This window comes from Balaenoptera acutorostrata, chromosome 9 (genome assembly GCF_949987535.1).
Source record: "Balaenoptera acutorostrata chromosome 9, mBalAcu1.1, whole genome shotgun sequence".
Taxonomy (NCBI): domain Eukaryota; kingdom Metazoa; phylum Chordata; class Mammalia; order Artiodactyla; family Balaenopteridae; genus Balaenoptera; species Balaenoptera acutorostrata.
The window spans coordinates 114,455,876-114,479,908 of NC_080072.1; positions in this window are offsets into that span (position 1 = coordinate 114,455,876).

A 24,033-nucleotide genomic window follows, 5' to 3' on the forward strand; every position below is an offset into this window, starting at 1 on the left:
TCTAGAGGGAATGTAAAAACCGCTACACTTGAACTGAATTACAAAACAGAACAGAGTCACACGTTTAGGAAACACACTATGGCTGCTGAACGGGAAAGGTGAGGTGGGGTGATGCATAAAACAAGGGTTTCAAATTAGCTCAGATACCGTTCCATAAACCCAATATGTAAGAGACAAGACCTATTCCTTTTTCAGTGAACTGGACTCAACACCCCCTATTCACCGCACAAGAATATATCTGACTAGTAAGAATCTTCAAACCTATGTATTGATATCTCTCTGTAAGTGAGTCAAGGGGGTGTAAAGCGGCATAAACACAGCCGTGAAAAGCAGCTAAACCCCATTATAAAAATAAATTACTTCTCAAAACCCGTGAAACAAAGACAGTGAAAGAGAGAGAAATTCTTACAAAATTCGTTCAGGGCCTGTGATGCAACCTGGATTGACCATATCTAGACCCACAGCTGATTGAGACATAAGGGTGGACACTCTTGGGGCTGAGAGGTTCGGTGTGGTTGGGTGAGCCAACGCAGACCCTTTCAAGTAATACTGCATGGTACCCATCCCATGGGTCCCAAATCTCCAGGTTCAAGGGCATCTTCCTACGTCGAAAACAGGCATGAGAAACCCAGAAGATGGTACACCGTGTGATCGGGAAAGGTTTCTAAAACGCACCTCATTTCTCATCTCCTTGGCTCGGGTTCGCCATTCCAGCCGATTTAGTAGCCATCTCCCTCCTTGGAGAATCAGCACCTTTAACCTCCTGTTCCGTACAGGTTGCAATTTGTCCTGAGGATGAACGGGAAGAGGGGGAACCAATGAGAGACTAGCTCTAGGTGTTGGGACAGGCACAGGTCACTCTATTTTCCCATCAGGAAGAAGAATTAAGCACAAGCTCAGCCTGCCCCCCAGAACCAGAAGAGGGCCTGAGGCAATCCTGCGCTTTTGCGGCCAGCTCCCAAAAAAGCGAGTTGAAAAATGGAGCTCAGGGGCACTGCAATTCACAAACCTGCAGAGTTTTAAATGATACCTCTCGTCCACAAATATATTAAGGGAAGGCAAGGAAGAGGCTTTGAAAGCAAGGCAGAATTGCAGGAAACAGATTTCAGGAGGTAGATTCGAATCGCCTTGAAAGCACATGAAAAGCGGCAAAACGTGGACAATGATGCCCTTGGCCAAAAAGGGCGTATGCGTTTTTTCCTGAATATATTCAGGAAAAAACGCATACGCCCTTTTTGGCCAACCAAGCAACCTGGAAAGGCCAATCAGCGCTCCAATGAAGTCTCGCTTCCCAGCGGGCAAAAGGGCCATGCGGAAAAAAGTGTCCAAACCAGAAATGCATGACCGGCCATGGAGAAATGGGAGCCTTGCTACGCTGATGGGTGGGATGTAAATTGCCAACAGCCACTCTGGAGAAGTGTACGGTGTGTTCTGAAACATCTAAAAAGCACAGCTTGGAGAGCATAGGGCACTTCCACTCATGGGCGTATAAATTGGGAAAACTAAAAATCAGCAAGACACAGGCACCCCAAAGTTTAGGGCTGCTCTGTTGACAAGAACCCCCACTTCATTACACCTTAAATATCCTAGGAAAGAGAAAAATGGATAAAGAAGTTGGGGTCCTCATGTACAATGGAATATCACTCAGCCATGAAATCAACGTCATAAGGCTAGTAGCAGCACGATGAGTGGATTTAGGTACGACAATTCTAAGTGAAATAAGTCACACAGAAAAAGACAGTTATCATAAGATATCACTTCTAGAGGGAATGTAAAAACCGCTACACTTGAACTGAATTACAAAACAGAACAGAGTCACACGTTTAGGAAACACACTATGGCTGCTGAAAGGGAAAGGTGAGGTGGGGTGATGCATAAAACAAGGGTTTCAAATTAGCTCAGATACCGTTCCATAAACCCAATATGTAAGAGACAAGACCTTTTCCTTTTTCAGTGAACTGGACTCAACACCCCCTATTCACCGCACAAGAATATATCTGACTAGTAAGAATCTTCAAACCTATGTATTGATATCTCTCTGTAAGTGAGTCAAGGGGGTGTAAAGCGGCATAAACACAGCCGTGAAAAGCAGCTAAACCCCATTATAAAAATAAATTACTTTTCAAAACCCGTGAAACAAAGACAGTGAAAGAGACAGAAATTCTTACAAAATTCGTTCAGGGGCTGTGATGCAACCTGGATTGACCATATCTAGACCCACAGCTGATTGAGACATAAGGGTGGACACTCTTGGGGCTGAGAGGTTCGGTGTGGTTGGGTGAGCCAACGCAGACCCTTTCAAGTAATACTGCATGGTACCCATCCCATGGGTCCCAAATCTCCAGGTTCAAGGGCATCTTCCTACGTCGAAAACAGGCATGAGAAACCCAGAAGATGGTACACCGTGTGATCGGGAAAGGTTTCTAAAACGCACCTCATTTCTCATCTCCTTGGCTCGGGTTCGCCATTCCAGCCGATTTACTAGCCATCTCCCTCCTTGGAGAATCAGCACCTTTAACCTCCTGTTCCGTACAGGTTGCAATTTGTCCTGAGGATGAACGGGAAGAGGGGGAACCAATGAGAGACTAGCTCTAGGTGTTGGGACAGGCACAGGTCACTCTATTTTCCCATCAGGAAGAAGAATTAAGCACAAGCTCAGCCTGCCCCCCAGAACCAGAAGAGGGCCTGAAGCAATCCTGCGCTTTTGCGGCCAGCTCCCAAAAAAGCGAGTTGAAAAATGGAGCTCAGGGGCACTGCAATTCACAAACCTGCAGAGTTTTAAATGATACCTCTCGTCCACAAATATATTAAGGGAAGGCAACGAAGAGGCTTTGAAAGCAAGGCAGAATTGCAGGAAACAGATTTCAGGAGGTAGATTCGAATCGCCTTGAAAGCACATGAAAAGCGGCAAAACGTGGACAATGATGCCCTTAGCCAAAAAGGGCGTATGCGTTTTTTCCTGAATATATTCAGGAAAAAACGCATACGCCCTTTTTGGCCAACCAAGCAACCTGGAAAGGCCAATCAGCGCTCCAATGAAGTCTCGCTTCCCAGCGGGCAAAAGGGCCATGCGGAAAAAAGTGTCCAAACCAGAAATGCATGACCGGCCATGGAGAAATGGGAGCCTTGCTATGCTGATGGGTGGGATGTAAATTGCCAACAGCCACTCTGGAGAAGTGTACGGTGTGTTCTGAAACATCTAAAAAGCACAGCTTGGAGAGCATAGGGCACTTCCACTCATGGGCGTATAAATTGGGAAAACTAAAAATCAGCAAGACACAGGCACCCCAAAGTTTAGGGCTGCTCTGTTGACAAGAACCCCCACTTCATTACACCTTAAATATCCTAGGAAAGAGAAAAATGGATAAAGAAGTTGGGGTCCTCATGTACAATGGAATATCACTCAGCCATGAAATCAACGTCATAAGGCTAGTAGCAGCACGATGAGTGGATTTAGGTACGACGATTCTAAGTGAAATAAGTCACACAGAAAAAGACACTTATCATAAGATATCACTTCTAGAGGGAATGTAAAAACCGCTACACTTGAACTGAATTACAAAACAGAACAGAGTCACACGTTTAGAAAACACACTATGGCTGCTGAACGGGAAAGGTGAGGTGGGGTGATGCATAAAACAAGGGTTTCAAATTAGCTCAGATACCGTTCCATAAACCCAATATGTAAGAGACAAGACCTATTCCTTTTTCAGTGAACTGGACTCAACACCCCCTATTCACCGCACAAGAATATATCTGACTGGTAAGAATCTTCAAACCAATGTATTGATATCTCTCTGTAAGTGAGTCAAGGGGGTGTAAAGCGGCATAAACACAGCCGTGAAAAGCAGCTAAACCCCATTATAAAAATAAATTACTTTTCAAAACCCGTGAAACAAAGACAGTGAAAGAGAGAGAAATTCTTACAAAATTCGTTCAGGGGCTGTGATGCAACCTGGATTGACCATATCTAGACCCACAGCTGATTGAGACATAAGGGTGGACACTCTTGGGGCTGAGAGTTTCGGTGAGGTTGGGTGAGCCAACGCAGACCCTTTCAAGTAATACTGCATGGTACCCATCCCATGGGTCCCAAATCTCCAGGTTCAAGGGCATCTTCCTACGTCGAAAACAGGCATGAGAAACCCAGAAGATGGTACACCGTGTGATCGGGAAAGGTTTCTAAAACGCACCTCATTTCTCATCTCCTTGGCTCGGGTTCGCCATTCCAGCCGATTTACTAGCCATCTCCCTCCTTGGAGAATCAGCACCTTTAACCTCCTGTTCCGTACAGGTTGCAATTTGTCCTGAGGATGAACGGGAAGAGGGGGAACCAATGAGAGACTAGCTCTAGGTGTTGGGACAGGCACAGGTCACTCTATTTTCCCATCAGGAAGAAGAATTAAGCACAAGCTCAGCCTGCCCCCCAGAACCAGAAGAGGGCCTGAAGCAATCCTGCGCTTTTGCGGCCAGCTCCCAAAAAAGCGAGTTGAAAAATGGAGCTCAGGGGCACTGCAATTCACAAACCTGCAGAGTTTTAAATGATACCTCTCGTCCACAAATATATTAAGGGAAGGCAACGAAGAGGCTTTGAAAGCAAGGCAGAATTGCAGGAAACAGATTTCAGGAGGTAGATTCGAATCGCCTTGAAAGCACATGAAAAGCGGCAAAACGTGGACAATGATGCCCTTGGCCAAAAAGGGCGTATGCGTTTTTTCCTGAATATATTCAGGAAAAAACGCATACGCCCTTTTTGGCCAACCAAGCAACCTGGAAAGGCAAATCAGCGCTCCAAAGAAGTCTCGCTTCCCAGCGGGCAAAAGGGCCATGCGGAAAAAAGTGTCCAAACCAGAAGTGCAGGACCGGCCATGGAGAAATGGGAGCCTTGCTACGCTGATGGGTGGGATGTAAATTGCCAACAGCCACTCTGGAGAAGTGTACGGTGTGTTCTGAAACATCTAAAAAACACAGCTTGGAGAGCATAGGGCACTTCCACTCATGGGCGTATAAATTGGGAAAACTAAAAATCAGCAAGACACAGGCACCCCAAAGTTTAGGGCTGCTCTGTTGACAAGAACCCCCACTTCATTACACCTTAAATATCCTAGGAAAGAGAAAAATGGATAAAGAAGTTGTGGTCCTCATGTACAATGGAATATCACTCAGCCATGAAATCAACGTCATAAGGCTAGTAGCAGCACGATGAGTGGATTTAGGTACGACGATTCTAAGTGAAATAAGTCACACAGAAAAAGACAGTTATCATAAGATATCACTTCTAGAGGGAATGTAAAAACCGCTACACTTGAACTGAATTACAAAACAGAACAGAGTCACACGTTTAGGAAACACACTATGGCTGCTGAAAGGGAAAGGTGAGGTGGGGTGATGCATAAAACAAGGGTTTCAAATTAGCTCAGATACCGTTCCATAAACCCAATATGTAAGAGACAAGTCCTATTCCTTTTTCAGTGAACTGGACTCAACACCCCCTATTCACCGCACAAGAATATATCTGACTAGTAAGAATCTTCAAACCAATGTATTGATATCTCTCTGTAAGTGAGTCAAGGGGGTGTAAAGCGGCATAAACACAGCCGTGAAAAGCAGCTAAACCCCATTATAAAAATAAATTACTTTTCAAAACCCGTGAAACAAAGACAGTGAAAGAGAGAGAAATTCTTACAAAATTCGTTCAGGGGCTGTGATGCAACCTGGATTGACCATATCTAGACCCACAGCTGATTGAGACATAAGGGTGGACACTCTTGGGGCTGAGAGGTTCGGTGAGGTTGGATGAGCCAACGCAGACCCTTTCAAGTAATACTGCATGGTACCCATCCCATGGGTCCCAAATCTCCAGGTTCAAGGGCATCTTCCTACGTCGAAAACAGGCATGAGAAACCCAGAAGATGGTACACCGTGTGATCGGGAAAGGTTTCTAAAACGCACCTCATTTCTCATCTCCTTGGCTCGGGTTCGCCATTCCAGCCGATTTACTAGCCATCTCCCTCCTTGGAGAATCAGCACCTTTAACCTCCTGTTCCGTACAGGTTGCAATTTGTCCTGAGGATGAACGGGAAGAGGGGGAACCAATGAGAGACTAGCTCTAGGTGTTGGGACAGGCACAGGTCACTCTATTTTCCCATCAGGAAGAAGAATTAAGCACAAGCTCAGCCTGCCCCCCAGAACCAGAAGAGGGCCTGAAGCAATCCTGCGCTTTTGCGGCCAGCTCCCAAAAAAGCGAGTTGAAAAATGGAGCTCAGGGGCACTGCAATTCACAAACCTGCCTCGTTTTAAATGATACCTCTCGTCCACAAATATATTAAGGGAAGGCAACGAAGAGGCTTTGAAAGCAAGGCAGAATTGCAGGAAACAGATTTCAGGAGGTAGATTCGAATCGCCTTGAAAGCACATGAAAAGCGGCAAAACGTGGACAATGATGCCCTTGGCCAAAAAGGGCGTATGCGTTTTTTCCTGAATATATTCAGGAAAAAAGGCATACGCCCTTTTTGGCCAACCAAGCAACCTGGAAAGGCCAATCAGCGCTCCAAAGAAGTCTCGCTTCCCAGCGTGCATAAAGGCCATGCGGAAAAAAGTGTCCAAACCAGAAATGCAGGACCGGCCATGGAGAAATGGGAGCCTTGCTACGCTGATGGGTGGGATGTAAATTGCCAACAGCCACTCTGGAGAAGTGTACGGTGTGTTCTGAAACATCTAAAAAACACAGCTTGGAGAGCATAGGGCACTTCCACTCATGGGCGTATAAATTGGGAAAACTAAAAATCAGCAAGACACAGGCACCCCAAAGTTTAGGGCTGCTCTGTTGACAAGAACCCCCACTTCATTACACCTTAAATATCCTAGGAAAGAGAAAAATGGATAAAGAAGTTGTGGTCCTCATGTACAATGGAATATCACTCAGCCATGAAATCAACGTCATAAGGCTAGTAGCAGCACGATGAGTGGATTTAGGTACGACGATTCTAAGTGAAATAAGTCACACAGAAAAAGACAGTTATCATAAGATATCACTTCTAGAGGGAATGTAAAAACCGCTACACTTGAACTGAATTACAAAACAGAACAGAGTCACACGTTTAGGAAACACACTATGGCTGCTGAAAGGGAAAGGTGAGGTGGGGTGATGCATAAAACAAGGGTTTCAAATTAGCTCAGATACCGTTCCATAAACCCAATATGTAAGAGACAAGACCTATTCCTTTTTCAGTGAACTGGACTCAACACCCCCTATTCACCGCACAAGAATATATCTGACTAGTAAGAATCTTCAAACCAATGTATTGATATCTCTCTGTAAGTGAGTCAAGGGGGTGTAAAGCGGCATAAACACAGCTGTGAAAAGCAGCTAAACCCCATTATAAAAATAAATTACTTTTCAAAACCCGTGAAACAAAGACAGTGAAAGAGAGAGAAATTCTTACAATATTCGTTCAGGGGCTGTGATGCAACCTGGATTGACCATATCTAGACCCACAGCTGATTGAGACATAAGGGTGGACACTCTTGGGGCTGAGAGGTTCGGTGAGGTTGGGTGAGCCAACGCAGACCCTTTCAAGTAATACTGCATGGTACCCATCCCATGGGTCCCAAATCTCCAGGTTCAAGGGCATCTTCCTACGTCGAAAACAGGCATGAGAAACCCAGAAGATGGTACACCGTGTGATCGGGAAAGGTTTCTAAAACGCACCTCATTTCTCATCTCCTTTGCTCGGGTTCGCCATTCCAGCCGATTTACTAGCCATCTCCCTCCTTGGAGAATCAGCACCTTTAACCTCCTGTTCCGTACAGGTTGCAATTTGTCCTGAGGATGAACGGGAAGAGGGGGAACCAATGAGAGACTAGCTCTAGGTGTTGGGACAGGCACAGGTCACTCTATTTTCCCATCAGGAAGAAGAATTAAGCACAAGCTCAGCCTGCCCCCCAGAACCAGAAGAGGGCCTGAAGCAATCCTGCGCTTTTGCGGCCAGCTCCCAAAAAAGCGAGTTGAAAAATGGAGCTCAGGGGCACTGCAATTCACAAACCTGCCGAGTTTTAAATGATACCTCTCGTCCACAAATATATTAAGGGAAGGCAACGAAGAGGCTTTGAAAGCAAGGCAGAATTGCAGGAAACAGATTTCAGGAGGTAGATTCGAATCGCCTTGAAAGCACATGAAAAGCGGCAAAACGTGGACAATGATGCCCTTGGCCAAAAAGGGCGTATGCGTTTTTTCCTGAATATATTCAGGAAAAAACGCATACGCCCTTTTTGGCCAACCAAGCAACCTGGAAAGGCCAATCAGCGCTCCAAAGAAGTCTCGCTTCCCAGCGTGCATAAGGGCCATGCGGAAAAACGTGTCCAAACCAGAAATGCAGGACCGGCCATGGAGAAATGGGAGCCTTGCTACGCTGATGGGTGGGATGTACATTGCCAACAGCCACTCTGGAGAAGTGTACGGTGTGTTCTGAAACATCTAAAAAACACAGCTTGGAGAGCATAGGGCACTTCCACTCATGGGCGTATAAATTGGGAAAACTAAAAATCAGCAAGACACAGGCACCCCAAAGTTTAGGGCTGCTCTGTTGACAAGAACCCCCACTTCATTACACCTTAAATATCCTAGGAAAGAGAAAAATGGATAAAGAAGTTGTGGTCCTCATGTACAATGGAATATCACTCAGCCATGAAATCAACGTCATAAGGCTAGTAGCAGCACGATGAGTGGATTTAGGTACGACGATTCTAAGTGAAATAAGTCACACAGAAAAAGACAGTTATCATAAGATATCACTTCTAGAGGGAATGTAAAAACCGCTACACTTGAACTGAATTACAAAACAGAACAGAGTCACACGTTTAGGAAACACACTATGGCTGCTGAAAGGGAAAGGTGAGGTGGGGTGATGCATAAAACAAGGGTTTCAAATTAGCTCAGATACCGTTCCATAAACCCAATATGTAAGAGACAAGACCTATTCCTTTTTCAGTGAACTGGACTCAACACCCCCTATTCACCGCACAAGAATATATCTGACTAGTAAGAATCTTCAAACCAATGTATTGATATCTCTCTGTAAGTGAGTCAAGGGGGTGTAAAGCGGCATAAACACAGCCGTGAAAAGCAGCTAAACCCCATTATAAAAATAAATTACTTTTCAAAACCCGTGAAACAAAGACAGTGAAAGAGAGAGAAATTCTTACAAAATTCGTTCAGGGGCTGTGATGCAACCTGGATTGACCATATCTAGACCCACAGCTGATTGAGACATAAGGGTGGACACTCTTGGGGCTGAGAGGTTCGGTGAGGTTGGGTGAGCCAACGCAGACCCTTTCAAGTAATACTGCATGGTACCCATCCCATGGGTCCCAAATCTCCAGGTTCAAGGGCATCTTCCTACGTCGAAAACAGGCATGAGAAACCCAGAAGATGGTACACCGTGTGATCGGGAAAGGTTTCTAAAACGCACCTCATTTCTCATCTCCTTTGCTCGGGTTCGCCATTCCAGCCGATTTACTAGCCATCTCCCTCCTTGGAGAATCAGCACCTTTAACCTCCTGTTCCGTACAGGTTGCAATTTGTCCTGAGGATGAACGGGAAGAGGGGGAACCAATGAGAGACTAGCTCTAGGTGTTGGGACAGGCACAGGTCACTCTATTTTCCCATCAGGAAGAAGAATTAAGCACAAGCTCAGCCTGCCCCCCAGAACCAGAAGAGGGCCTGAAGCAATCCTGCGCTTTTGCGGCCAGCTCCCAAAAATGCGAGTTGAAAAATGGAGCTCAGGGGCACTGCAATTCACAAACCTGCAGAGTTTTAAATGATACCTCTCGTCCACAAATATATTAAGGGAAGGCAACGAAGAGGCTTTGAAAGCAAGGCAGAATTGCAGGAAACAGATTTCAGGAGGTAGATTCGAATCGCCTTGAAAGCACATGAAAAGCGGCAAAACGTGGACAATGATGCCCTTGGCCAAAAAGGGCGTATGCGTTTTTTCCTGAATATATTCAGGAAAAAACGCATACGCCCTTTTTGGCCAACCAAGCAACCTGGAAAGGCCAATCAGCGCTCCAAAGAAGTCTCGCTTCCCAGCGTGCATAAGGGCCATGCGGAAAAAAGTGTCCAAACCAGAAATGCAGGACCGGCCATGGAGAAATGGGAGCCTTGCTACGCTGATGGGTGGGATGTAAATTGCCAACAGCCACTCTGGAGAAGTGTACGGTGTGTTCTGAAACATCTAAAAAACACAGCTTGGAGAGCATAGGGCACTTCCACTCATGGGCGTATAAATTGGGAAAACTAAAAATCAGCAAGACACAGGCACCCCAAAGTTTAGGGCTGCTCTGTTGACAAGAACCCCCACTTCATTACACCTTAAATATCCTAGGAAAGAGAAAAATGGATAAAGAAGTTGTGGTCCTCATGTACAATGGAATATCACTCAGCCATGAAATCAACGTCATAAGGCTAGTAGCAGCACGATGAGTGGATTTAGGTACGACAAGTCTAAGTGAAATAAGTCACACAGAAAAAGACACTTATCATAAGATATCACTTCTGGAGGGAATGTAGGAACCGCTACACTTGAGCTGAATTACAAAACAGAACAGAGTCACACGTTTAGAAAACACACTATGGCTGCTGAACGGGAAAGGTGAGGTGGGGTGATGCATAAAACAAGGGTTTCAAATTAGCTCAGATACCGTTCCATAAACCCAATATGTAAGAGACAAGACCTATTCCTTTTTCAGTGAACTGGACTCAACACCCCCTATTCACCGCACAAGAATATATCTGACTAGTAAGAATCTTCAAACCAATGTATTGATATCTCTCTGTAAGTGAGTCAAGGGGGTGTAAAGCGGCATAAACACAGCCGTGAAAAGCAGCTAAACCCCATTATAAAAATAAATTACTTTTCAAAACCCGTGAAACAAAGACAGTGAAAGAGAGAGAAATTCTTACAAAATTCGTTCAGGGGCTGTGATGCAACCTGGATTGACCATATCTAGACCCACAGCTGATTGAGACATAAGGGTGGACACTCTTGGGGCTGAGAGGTTCGGTGAGGTTGGGTGAGCCAACGCAGACCCTTTCAAGTAATACTGCATGGTACCCATCCCATGGGTCCCAAATCTCCAGGTTCAAGGCCATCTTCCTACATGGAAAACAGGCATGAGAAACCCAGAAGATGGTACACCGTGTGATCGGGAAAGGTTTCTAAAACGCACCTCATTTCTCATCTCCTTTGCTCGGGTTCGCCATTCCAGCCGATTTACTAGCCATCTCCCTCCTTGGAGAATCAGCCCCTTTAACCTCCTGTTCCGTACAGGTTGCAATTTGTCCTGAGGATGAACGGGAAGAGGGGGAACCAATGAGAGACTAGCTCTAGGTGTTGGGACAGGCACAGGTCACTCTATTTTCCCATCAGGAAGAAGAATTAAGCACAAGCTCAGCCTGCCCCCCAGAACCAGAAGACGGCCTGAAGCAATCCTGCGCTTTTGCGGCCAGCTCCCAAAAAAGCGAGTTGAAAAATGGAGCTCAGGGGCACTGCAATTCACAAACCTGCAGAGTTTTAAATGATACCTCTCGTCCACAAATATATTAAGGGAAGGCAACGAAGAGGCTTTGAAAGCAAGGCAGAATTGCAGGCAACAGATTTCAGGAGGTAGATTCGAATCGCCTTGAAAGCACATGAAAAGCGGCAAAACGTGGACAATGATGCCCTTGGCCAAAAAGGGCGTATGCGTTTTTTCCTGAATATATTCAGGAAAAAACGCATACGCCCTTTTTGGCCAACCAAGCAACCTGGAAAGGCCAATCAGCGCTCCAAAGAAGTCTCGCTTCCCAGCGTGCATAAGGGCCATGCGGAAAAAAGTGTCCAAACCAGAAATGCAGGACCGGCCATGGAGAAATGGGAGCCTTGCTACGCTGATGCGTGGGATGTAAATTGCCAACAGCCAATCTGGAGAAGTGTACGGTGTGTTCTGAAACATCTAAAAAACACAGCTTGGAGAGCATAGGGCACTTCCACTCATGGGCGTATAAATTGGGAAAACTAAAAATCAGCAAGACACAGACACCCCAAAGTTTAGGGCTGCTCTGTTGACAAGAACCCCCACTTCATTACACCTTAAATATCCTAGGAAAGAGAAAAATGGATAAAGAAGTTGTGGTCCTCATGTACAATGGAATATCACTCAGCCATGAAATCCACGTCATAAGGCTAGTAGCAGCACGATGAGTGGATTTAGGTACGACGATTCTAAGTGAAATAAGTCACACAGAAAAAGACACTTATCATAAGATATCACTTCTAGAGGGAATGTAAAAACCGCTACACTTGAACTGAATTACAAAACAGAACAGAGTCACACGTTTAGGAAACACACTATGGCTGCTGAAAGGGAAAGGTGAGGTGGGGTGATGCATAAAACATGGGTTTCAAACTAGCTCAGATACCGTTCCATAAACCCAATATGTAAGAGACAAGACCTATTCCTTTTTCAGTGAACTGGACTCAACACCCCCTATTCACCGCACAAGAATATATCTGACTAGTAAGAATCTTCAAACCTATGTATTGATATCTCTCTGTAAGTGAGTCAAGGGGGTGTAAAGCGGCATAAACACAGCCGTGAAAAGCAGCTACACCCCATTATAAAAATAAATTACTTTTCAAAACCCGTGAAACAAAGACAGTGAAAGAGAGAGAAATTCTTACAAAATTCGTTCAGGGGCTGTGATGCAACCTGGATTGACCATATCTAGACACACAGCTGATTGAGACATAAGGGTGGACACTCTTGGGGCTGAGAGGTTCGGTGAGGTTGGGTGAGCCAACGCAGACCCTTTCAAGTAATACTGCATGGTACCCATCCCATGGGTCCCAAATCTCCAGGTTCAAGGGCATCTTCCTACGTCGAAAACAGGCATGAGAAACCCAGAAGATGGTACACCGTGTGATCGGGAAAGGTTTCTAAAACGCACCTCATTTCTCATCTCCTTTGCTCGGGTTCGCCATTCCAGCCGATTTACTAGCCATCTCCCTCCTTGGAGAATCAGCACCTTTAACCTCCTGTTCCGTACAGGTTGCAATTTGTCCTGAGGATGAACGGGAAGAGGGGGAACCAATGAGAGACTAGCTCTAGGTGTTGGGACAGGCACAGGTCACTCTATTTTCCCATCAGGAAGAAGAATTAAGCACAAGCTCAGCCTGCCCCCCAGAACCAGAAGAGGGCCTGAAGCAATCCTGCGCTTTTGCGGCCAGCTCCCAAAAAAGCGAGTTGAAAAATGGAGCTCAGGGGCACTGCAATTCACAAACCTGCAGAGTTTTAAATGATACCTCTCGTCCACAAATATATTAAGGGAAGGCAACGAAGAGGCTTTGAAAGCAAGGCAGAATTGCAGGAAACAGATTTCAGGAAGTAGATTCGAATCGCCTTGAAAGCACATGAAAAGCGGCCAAACGTGGACAATGATGCCCTTGGCCAAAAAGGGCGAATGCGTTTTTTCCTGAATATATTCAGGAAAAAACGCATACGCCCTTTTTGGCCAACCAAGCAACCTGGAAAGGCCAATCAGCGCTCCAAAGAAGTCTCGCTTCCCAGCGTGCATAAGGGCCATGCGGAAAAAAGTGTCCAAACCAGAAATGCAGGACCGGCCATGGAGAAATGGGAGCCTTGCTACGCTGATGGGTGGGATGTAAATTGCCAACAGCCACTCTGGAGAAGTGTACGGTGTGTTCAGAAACATCTAAAAAACACAGCTTGGAGAGCATAGGGCACTTCCACTCATGGGCGTATAAATTGGGAAAACTAAAAATCAGCAAGACACAGGCACCCCAAAGTTTAGGGCTGCTCTGTTGACAAGAACCCCCACTTCATTACACCTTAAATATCCTAGGAAAGAGAAAAATGGATAAAGAAGTTGTGGTCCTCATGTACAATGGAATATCACTCAGCCATGAAATCAACGTCATAAGGCTAGTAGCAGCACGATGAGTGGATTTAGGTACGACGATTCTAAGTGAAATAAGTCACACAGAAAAAGACAGTTATCATAAGATATCACTTCTAGAGGGAATGTAAAAACCGCTACACTTGAACTGAATTACAAAACAGAACAGAGTCACACGTTTAGGAAACACACTATGGCTGCTGAAAGGGAAAGGTGAGGTGGGGTGATGCATAAAACAAGGGTTTCAAATTAGCTCAGATACCGTTCCATAAACCCAATATGTTAGAGACAAGACCTATTCCTTTTTCAGTGAACTGGACTCAACACCCCCTATTCACCGCACAAGAATATATCTGACTAGTAAGAATCTTCAAACCTATGTATTGATATCTCTCTGTAAGTGAGTCAAGGGGGTGTAAAGCGGCATAAACACAGCCGTGAAAAGCAGCTAAACCCCATTATAAAAATAAATTACTTTTCAAAACCCGTGAAACAAAGACAGTGAAAGAGAGAGAAATTCTTACAAAATTCGTTCAGGGGCTGTGATGCAACCTGGATTGACCATATCTAGACCCACAGCTGATTGAGACATAAGGGTGGACACTCTTGGGGCTGAGAGGTTCGGTGAGGTTGGGTGAGCCAACGCAGACCCTTTCAAGTAATACTGCATGGTACCCATCCCATGGGTCCCAAATCTCCAGGTTCAAGGGCATCTTCCTACGTCGAAAACAGGCATGAGAAACCCAGAAGATGGTACACCGTGTGATCGGGAAAGGTTTCTAAAACGCACCTCATTTCTCATCTCCTTTGCTCGGGTTCGCCATTCCAGCCGATTTACTAGCCATCTCCCTCCTTGGAGAATCAGCACCTTTAACCTCCTGTTCCGTACAGGTTGCAATTTGTCCTGAGGATGAACGGGAAGAGGGGGAACCAATGAGAGACTAGCTCTAGGTGTTGGGACAGGCACAGGTCACTCTATTTTCCCATCAGGAAGAAGAATTAAGCACAAGCTCAGCCTGCCCCCCAGAACCAGAAGAGGGCCTGAAGCAATCCTGCGCTTTTGCGGGCAGCTCCCAAAAAATCGAGTTGAAAAATGGAGCTCAGGGGCACTGCAATTCACAAACCTGCAGAGTTTTAAATGATACCTCTCGTCCACAAATATATTAAGGGAAGGCAACGAAGAGGCTTTGAAAGCAAGGCAGAATTGCAGGAAACAGATTTCAGGAGGTAGATTCGAATCGCCTTGAAAGCACCTGAAAAGCGGCAAAACGTGGACAATGATGCCCTTGGCCAAAAAGGGCGTATGCGTTTTTTCCTGAATATATTCAGGAAAAAACGCATATGCCCTTTTTGGCCAACCAAGCAACCTGGAAAGGCCAATCAGCGCTCCAAAGAAGTCTCGCTTCCCAGCGTGCATAAGGGCCATGCGGAAAAAAGTGTCCAAACCAGAAATGCAGGACCGGCCATGGAGAAATGGGAGCCTTGCTACGCTGATGGGTGGGATGTAAATTGCCAACAGTCACTCTGGAGAAGTGTACGGTGTGTTCTGAAACATCTAAAAAACACAGCTTGGAGAGCATAGGGCACTTCCACTCATGGGCGTATAAATTGGGAAAACTAAAAATCAGCAAGACACAGGCACCCCAAAGTTTAGGGCTGCTCTGTTGACAAGAACCCCCACTTCATTACACCTTAAATATCCTAGGAAAGAGAAAAATGGATAAAGAAGTTGTGGTCCTCATGTACAATGGAATATCACTCAGCCATGAAATCCACGTCATAAGGCTAGTAGCAGCACGATGAGTGGATTTAGGTACGACGATTCTAAGTGAAATAAGTCACACAGAAAAAGACACTTATCTTAAGATATCACTTCTAGAGGGAATGTAAAAACCGCTACACTTGAACTGAATTACAAAACAGAACAGAGTCACACGTTTAGGAAACACACTATGGCTGCTGAAAGGGAAAGGTGAGGTGGGGTGATGCATAAAACAAGGGTTTCAAACTAGCTCAGATACCGTTCCATAAACCCAATATGTAAGAGACAAGACCTATTCCTTTTTCAGTGAACTGGACTCAACACCCCCAATTCACCGCACAAGAATATATCTGACTAGTAAGAATCTTCAAACCTATGTATTGATATCTCTCTGTAAGTGAGTCAAGGGGGTGTAAAGCGGCATAAACACAGCCGTGAAAAGCAGCTACACCCCATTATAAAAATAAATTACTTTTCAAAACCCGTGAAACAAAGACAGTGAAAGAGAGAGAAATTCTTACAAAATTCGTTCAGGGGCTGTGATGCAACCTGGATTGACCATATCTAGACACACAGCTGATTGAGACATAAGGGTGGACACTCTTGGGGCTGAGAGGTTCGGTGAGGTTGGGTGAGCCAACGCAGACCCTTTCAAGTAATACTGCATGGTACCCATCCCATGGGTCCCAAATCTCCAGGTTCAAGGGCATCTTCCTACGTCGAAAACAGGCATGAGAAACCCAGAAGATGGTACACCGTGTGATCGGGAAAGGTTTCTAAAACGCACCTCATTTCTCATCTCCTTTGCTCGGGTTCGCCATTCCAGCCGATTTAGTAGCCATCTCCCTCCTTGGAGAATCAGCACCTTTAACCTCCTGTTCCGTACAGGTTGCAATTTGTCCTGAGGATGAACGGGAAGAGGGGGAACCAATGAGAGACTAGCTCTAGGTGTTGGGACAGGCACAGGTCACTCTATTTTCCCATCAGGAAGAAGAATTAAGCACAAGCTCAGCCTGCCCCCCAGAACCAGAAGAGGGCCTGAAGCAATCCTGCGCTTTTGCGGGCAGCTCCCAAAAAATCGAGTTGAAAAATGGAGCTCAGGGGCACTGCAATTCACAAACCTGCAGAGTTTTAAATGATACCTCTCGTCCACAAATATATTAAGGGAAGGCAACGAAGAGGCTTTGAAAGCAAGGCAGAATTGCAGGAAACAGATTTCAGGAGGTAGATTCGAATCGCCTTGAAAGCACATGAAAAGCGGCAAAACGTGGACAATGATGCCCTTGGCCAAAAAGGGCGTATGCGTTTTTTCCTGAATATATTCAGGAAAAAACGCATATGCCCTTTTTGGCCAACCAAGCAACCTGGAAAGGCCAATCAGCGCTCCAAAGAAGTCTCGCTTCCCAGCGTGCATAAGGGCCATGCGGAAAAAAGTGTCCAAACCAGAAATGCAGGACCGGCCATGGAGAAATGGGAGCCTTGCTACGCTGATGGGTGGGATGTAAATTGCCAACAGTCACTCTGGAGAAGTGTACGGTGTGTTCTGAAACATCTAAAAAACACAGCTTGGAGAGCATAGGGCACTTCCACTCATGGGCGTATAAATTGGGAAAACTAAAAATCAGCAAGACACAGGCACCCCAAAGTTTAGGGCTGCTCTGTTGACAAGAACCCCCACTTCATTACACCTTAAATATCCTAGGAAAGAGAAAAATGGATAAAGAAGTTGTGGTCCTCATGTACAATGGAATATCACTCAGCCATGAAATCCACGTCATAAGGCTAGTAGCAGCACGATGAGTGGATTTAGGTACGACGATTCTAAGTGAAATAAGTCACACAGAAAAAGACACTTATCATAAGATATCACTTCTAGAGGGAATGTAAAAACCGCTACACTTGAACTGAATTACAAAACAGAACAGAGTCACACGTTTAGGAAACACACTATGGCTGCTGAAAGGGAAAGGTGAGGTGGGGTGATGCATAAAACAAGGGTTTCAAACTAGCTCAGATACCGTTCCATAAACCCAATATGTAAGAGACAAGACCTATTCCTTTTTCAGTGAACTGGACTCAACACCCCCTATTCACCGCACAAGAATATATCTGACTAGTAAGAATCTTCAAACCTATGTATTGATATCTCTCTGTAAGTGAGTCAAGGGGGTGTAAAGCGGCATAAACACAGCCGTGAAAAGCAGCTACACCCCATTATAAAAATAAATTACTTTTCAAAACCCGTGAAACAAAGACAGTGAAAGAGAGAGAAATTCTTACAAAATTCGTTCAGGGGCTGTGATGCAACCTGGATTGACCATATCTAGACACACAGCTGATTGAGACATAAGGGTGGACACTCTTGGGGCTGAGAGGTTCGGTGAGGTTGGGTGAGCCAACGCAGACCCTTTCAAGTAATACTGCATGGTACCCATCCCATGGGTCCCAAATCTCCAGGTTCAAGGGCATCTTCCTACGTCGAAAACAGGCATGAGAAACCCAGAAGATGGTACACCGTGTGATCGGGAAAGGTTTCTAAAACGCACCTCATTTCTCATCTCCTTTGCTCGGGTTCGCCATTCCAGCCGATTTACTAGCCATCTCCCTCCTTGGAGAATCAGCACCTTTAACCTCCTGTTCCGTACAGGTTGCAATTTGTCCTGAGGATGAACGGGAAGAGGGGGAACCAATGAGAGACTAGCTCTAGGTGTTGGGACAGGCACAGGTCACTCTATTTTCCCATCAGGAAGAAGAATTAAGCACAAGCTCAGCCTGCCCCCCAGAACCAGAAGAGGGCCTGAAGCAATCCTGCGCTTTTGCGGCCAGCTCCCAAAAAAGCGAGTTGAAAAATGGAGCTCAGGGGCACTGCAATTCACAAACCTGCAGAGTTTTAAATGATACCTCTCGTCCACAAATATATTAAGGGAAGGCAATGAAGAGGCTTTGAAAGCAAGGCAGAATTGCAGGAAACAGATTTCAGGAAGTAGATTCGAATCGCCTTGAAAGCACATGAAAAGCGGCCAAACGTGGACAATGATGCCCTTGGCCAAAAAGGGCGAATGCGTTTTTTCCTGAATATATTCAGGAAAAAACGCATACGCCCTTTTTGGCCAACCAAGCAACCTGGAAAGGCCAATCAGCGCTCCAAAGAAGTCTCGCTTCCCAGCGTGCATAAGGGCCATGCGGAAAAAAGTGTCCAAACCAGAAATGCAGGACCGGCCATGGAGAAATGGGAGCCTTGCTACGCTGATGGGTGGGATGTAAATTGCCAACAGCCACTCTGGAGAAGTGTACGGTGTGTTCAGAAACATCTAAAAAACACAGCTTGGAGAGCATAGGGCACTTCCACTCATGGGCGTATAAATTGGGAAAACTAAAAATCAGCAAGACACAGGCACCCCAAAGTTTAGGGCTGCTCTGTTGACAAGAACCCCCACTTCATTACACCTTAAATATCCTAGGAAAGAGAAAAATGGATAAAGAAGTTGTGGTCCTCATGTACAATGGAATATCACTCAGCCATGAAATCAACGTCATAAGGCTAGTAGCAGCACGATGAGTGGATTTAGGTACGACGATTCTAAGTGAAATAAGTCACACAGAAAAAGACAGTTATCATAAGATATCACTTCTAGAGGGAATGTAAAAACCGCTACACTTGAACTGAATTACAAAACAGAACAGAGTCACACGTTTAGGAAACACACTATGGCTGCTGAAAGGGAAAGGTGAGGTGGGGTGATGCATAAAACAAGGGTTTCAAATTAGCTCAGATACCGTTCCATAAACCCAATATGTAAGAGACAAGACCTATTCCTTTTTCAGTGAACTGGACTCAACACCCCCTATTCACCGCACAAGAATATATCTGACTAGTAAGAATCTTCAAACCTATGTATTGATATCTCTCTGTAAGTGAGTCAAGGGGGTGTAAAGCGGCATAAACACAGCCGTGAAAAGCAGCTAAACCCCATTATAAAAATAAATTACTTTTCAAAACCCGTGAAACAAAGACAGTGAAAGAGAGAGAAATTCTTACAAAATTCGTTCAGGGGCTGTGATGCAACCTGGATTGACCATATCTAGACCCACAGCTGATTGAGACATAAGGGTGGACACTCTTGGGGCTGAGAGGTTCGGTGAGGTTGGGTGAGCCAACGCAGACCCTTTCAAGTAATACTGCATGGTACCCATCCCATGGGTCCCAAATCTCCAGGTTCAAGGCCATCTTCCTACGTCGAAAACAGGCATGAGAAACCCAGAAGATGGTACACCGTGTGATCGGGAAAGGTTTCTAAAACGCACCTCATTTCTCATCTCCTTTGCTCGGGTTCGCCATTCCAGCCGATTTACTAGCCATCTCCCTCCTTGGAGAATCAGCACCTTTAACCTCCTGTTCCGTACAGGTTGCAATTTGTCCTGAGGATGAACGGGAAGAGGGGGAACCAATGAGAGACTAGCTCTAGGTGTTGGGACAGGCACAGGTCACTCTATTTTCCCATCAGGAAGAAGAATTAAGCACAAGCTCAGCCTGCCCCCCAGAACCAGAAGAGGGCCTGAAGCAATCCTGCGCTTTTGCGGGCAGCTCCCAAAAAATCGAGTTGAAAAATGGAGCTCAGGGGCACTGCAATTCACAAACCTGCAGAGTTTTAAATGATACCTCTCGTCCACAAATATATTAAGGGAAGGCAACGAAGAGGCTTTGAAAGCAAGGCAGAATTGCAGGAAACAGATTTCAGGAGGTAGATTCGAATCGCCTTGAAAGCACATGAAAAGCGGCAAAACGTGGACAATGATGCCCTTGGCCAAAAAGGGCGTATGCGTTTTTTCCTGAATATATTCAGGAAAAAACGCATATGCCCTTTTTGGCCAACCAAGCAACCTGGAAAGGCCAATCAGCGCTCCAAAGAAGTCTCGCTTCCCAGCGTGCATAAGGGCCATGCGGAAAAAAGTGTCCAAACCAGAAATGCAGGACCGGCCATGGAGAAATGGGAGCCTTGCTACGCTGATGGGTGGGATGTAAATTGCCAACAGTCACTCTGGAGAAGTGTACGGTGTGTTCTGAAACATCTAAAAAACACAGCTTGGAGAGCATAGGGCACTTCCACTCATGGGCGTATAAATTGGGAAAACTAAAAATCAGCAAGACACAGGCACCCCAAAGTTTAGGGCTGCTCTGTTGACAAGAACCCCCACTTCATTACACCTTAAATATCCTAGGAAAGAGAAAAATGGATAAAGAAGTTGTGGTCCTCATGTACAATGGAATATCACTCAGCCATGAAATCAACGTCATAAGGCTAGTAGCAGCACGATGAGTGGATTTAGGTACGACGATTCTAAGTGAAATAAGTCACACAGAAAAAGACAGTTATCATAAGATATCACTTCTAGAGGGAATGTAAAAACCGCTACACTTGAACTGAATTACAAAACAGAACAGAGTCACACGTTTAGGAAACACACTATGGCTGCTGAAAGGGAAAGGTGAGGTGGGGTGATGCATAAAACAAGGGTTTCAAATTAGCTCAGATACCGTTCCATAAACCCAATATGTAAGAGACAAGACCTATTCCTTTTTCAGTGAACTGGACTCAACACCCCCTATTCACCGCACAAGAATATATCTGACTAGTAAGAATCTTCAAACCAATGTATTGATATCTCTCTGTAAGTGAGTCAAGGGGGTGTAAAGCGGCATAAACACAGCCGTGAAAAGCAGCTAAACCCCATTATAAAAATAAATTACTTTTCAAAACCCGTGAAACAAAGACAGTGAAAGAGAGAGAAATTCTTACAAAATTCGTTCAGGGGCTGTGATGCAACCTGGATTGACCATATCTAGACCCACAGCTGATTGAGACATAAGGGTGGACACTCTTGGGGCTGAGAGGTTCGGTGAGGTTGGGTGAGCCAACGCAGACCCTTTCAAGTAATACTGCATGGTACCCATCCCATGGGTCCCAAATCTCCAGGTTCAAGGCCATCTTCCTACATGGAAAACAGGCATGAGAAACCCAGAAGATGGTACACCGTGTGATCGGGAAAGGTTTCTAAAACGCACCTCATTTCTCATCTCCTTTGCTCGGGTTCGCCATTCCAGCCGATTTACTAGCCATCTCCCTCCTTGGAGAATCAGCACCTTTAACCTCCTGTTCCGTACAGGTTGCAATTTGTCCTGAGGATGAACGGGAAGAGGGGGAACCAATGAGAGACTAGCTCTAGGTGTTGGGACAGGCACAGGTCACTCTATTTTCCCATCAGGAAGAAGAATTAAGCACAAGCTCAGCCTGCCCCCCAGAACCAGAAGAGGGCCTGAAGCAATCCTGCGCTTTTGCGGCCAGCTCCCAAAAAAGCGAGTTGAAAAATGGAGCTCAGGGGCACTGCAATTCACAAACCTGCAGAGTTTTAAATGATACCTCTCGTCCACAAATATATTAAGGGAAGGCAACGAAGAGGCTTTGAAAGCAAGGCAGAATTGCAGGCAACAGATTTCAGGAGGTAGATTCGAATCGCCTTGAAAGCACATGAAAAGCGGCAAAACGTGGACAATGATGCCCTTGGCCAAAAAGGGCGTATGCGTTTTTTCCTGAATATATTCAGGAAAAAACGCATACGCCCTTTTTGGCCAACCAAGCAACCTGGAAGGCCAATCAGCGCTCCAAAGAAGTCTCGCTTCCCAGCGGGCAAAAGGGCCATGCGGAAAAAAGTGTCCAAACCAGAAATGCAGGACCGGCCATGGAGAAATGGGAGCCTTGCTACGCTGATGGGTGGGATGTAAATTGCCAACAGCCACTCTGGAGAAGTGTACGGTGTGTTCTGAAACATCTAAAAAACACAGCTTGGAGAGCATAGGGCACTTCCACTCATGGGCGTATAAATTGGGAAAACTAAAAATCAGCAAGACACAGACACCCCAAAGTTTAGGGCTGCTCTGTTGACAAGAACCCCCACTTCATTACACCTTAAATATCCTAGGAAAGAGAAAAATGGATAAAGAAGTTGTGGTCCTCATGTACAATGGAATATCACTCAGCCATGAAATCAACGTCATAAGGCTAGTAGCAGCACGATGAGTGGATTTAGGTACGATGATTCTAAGTGAAATAAGTCACACAGAAAAAGACAGTTATCATAAGATATCACTTCTAGAGGGAATGTAAAAACCGCTACACTTGAACTGAATTACAAAACAGAACAGAGTCACACGTTTAGGAAACACACTATGGCTGCTGAAAGGGAAAGGTGAGGTGGGGTGATGAATAAAACAAGGGTTTCAAATTAGCTCAGATACCGTTCCATAAACCCAATATGTAAGAGACAAGACCTATTCCTTTTTCAGTGAACTGGACTCAACACCCCCTATTCACCGCACAAGAATATATCTGACTAGTAAGAATCTTCAAACCTATGTATTGATATCTCTCTGTAAGTGAGTCAAGGGGGTGTAAAGCAACATAAACACAGCCGTGAAAAGCAGCTAAACCCCATTATAAAAATAAATTACTTTTCAAAAACAGTGAAACAAAGACAGTGAAAGAGAGAGAAATTCTTACAAAATTCGTTCAGGGGCTGTGATGCAACCTGGATTGACCATATCTAGACCCACAGCTGATTGAGACATAAGGGTGGACACTCTTGGGGCTGAGAGGTTCGGTGAGGTTGGGGGAGCCAACGCAGACCCTTTCAAGTAATACTGCATGGTACCCATCCCATGGGTCCCAAATCTCCAGGTTCAAGGGCATCTTCCTACATCGAAAACATGCATGAGAAACCCAGAAGATGGTACACCGTGTGATCGGGAAAGGTTTCTAAAACGCACCTCATTTCTCATCTCCTTGGCTCGGGTTCGCCATTCCAGCCGATTTACTAGCCATCTCCCTCCTTGGAGAATCAGCACCTTTAACCTCCTGTTCCGTACAGGTTGCAATTTGTCCTGAGGATGAACGGGAAGAGGGGGAACCAATGAGAGACTAGCTCTAGGTGTTGGGACAGGCACAGGTCACTCTATTTTCCCATCAGGAAGAAGAATTAAGCACAAGCTCAGCCTGCCCCCCAGAACCAGAAGAGGGCCTGAAGCAATCCTGCGCTTTTGCGGCCAGCTCCCAAAAAAGCGAGTTGAAAAATGGAGCTCAGGGGCACTGCAATTCACAAACCTGCAGAGTTTTAAATGATACCTCTCGTCCACAAATATATTAAGGGAAGGCAACGAAGAGGCTTTGAAAGCAAGGCAGAATTGCAGGCAACAGATTTCAGGAGGTAGATTCGAATCGCCTTGAAAGCACATGAAAAGCGGCAAAACGTGGACAATGAT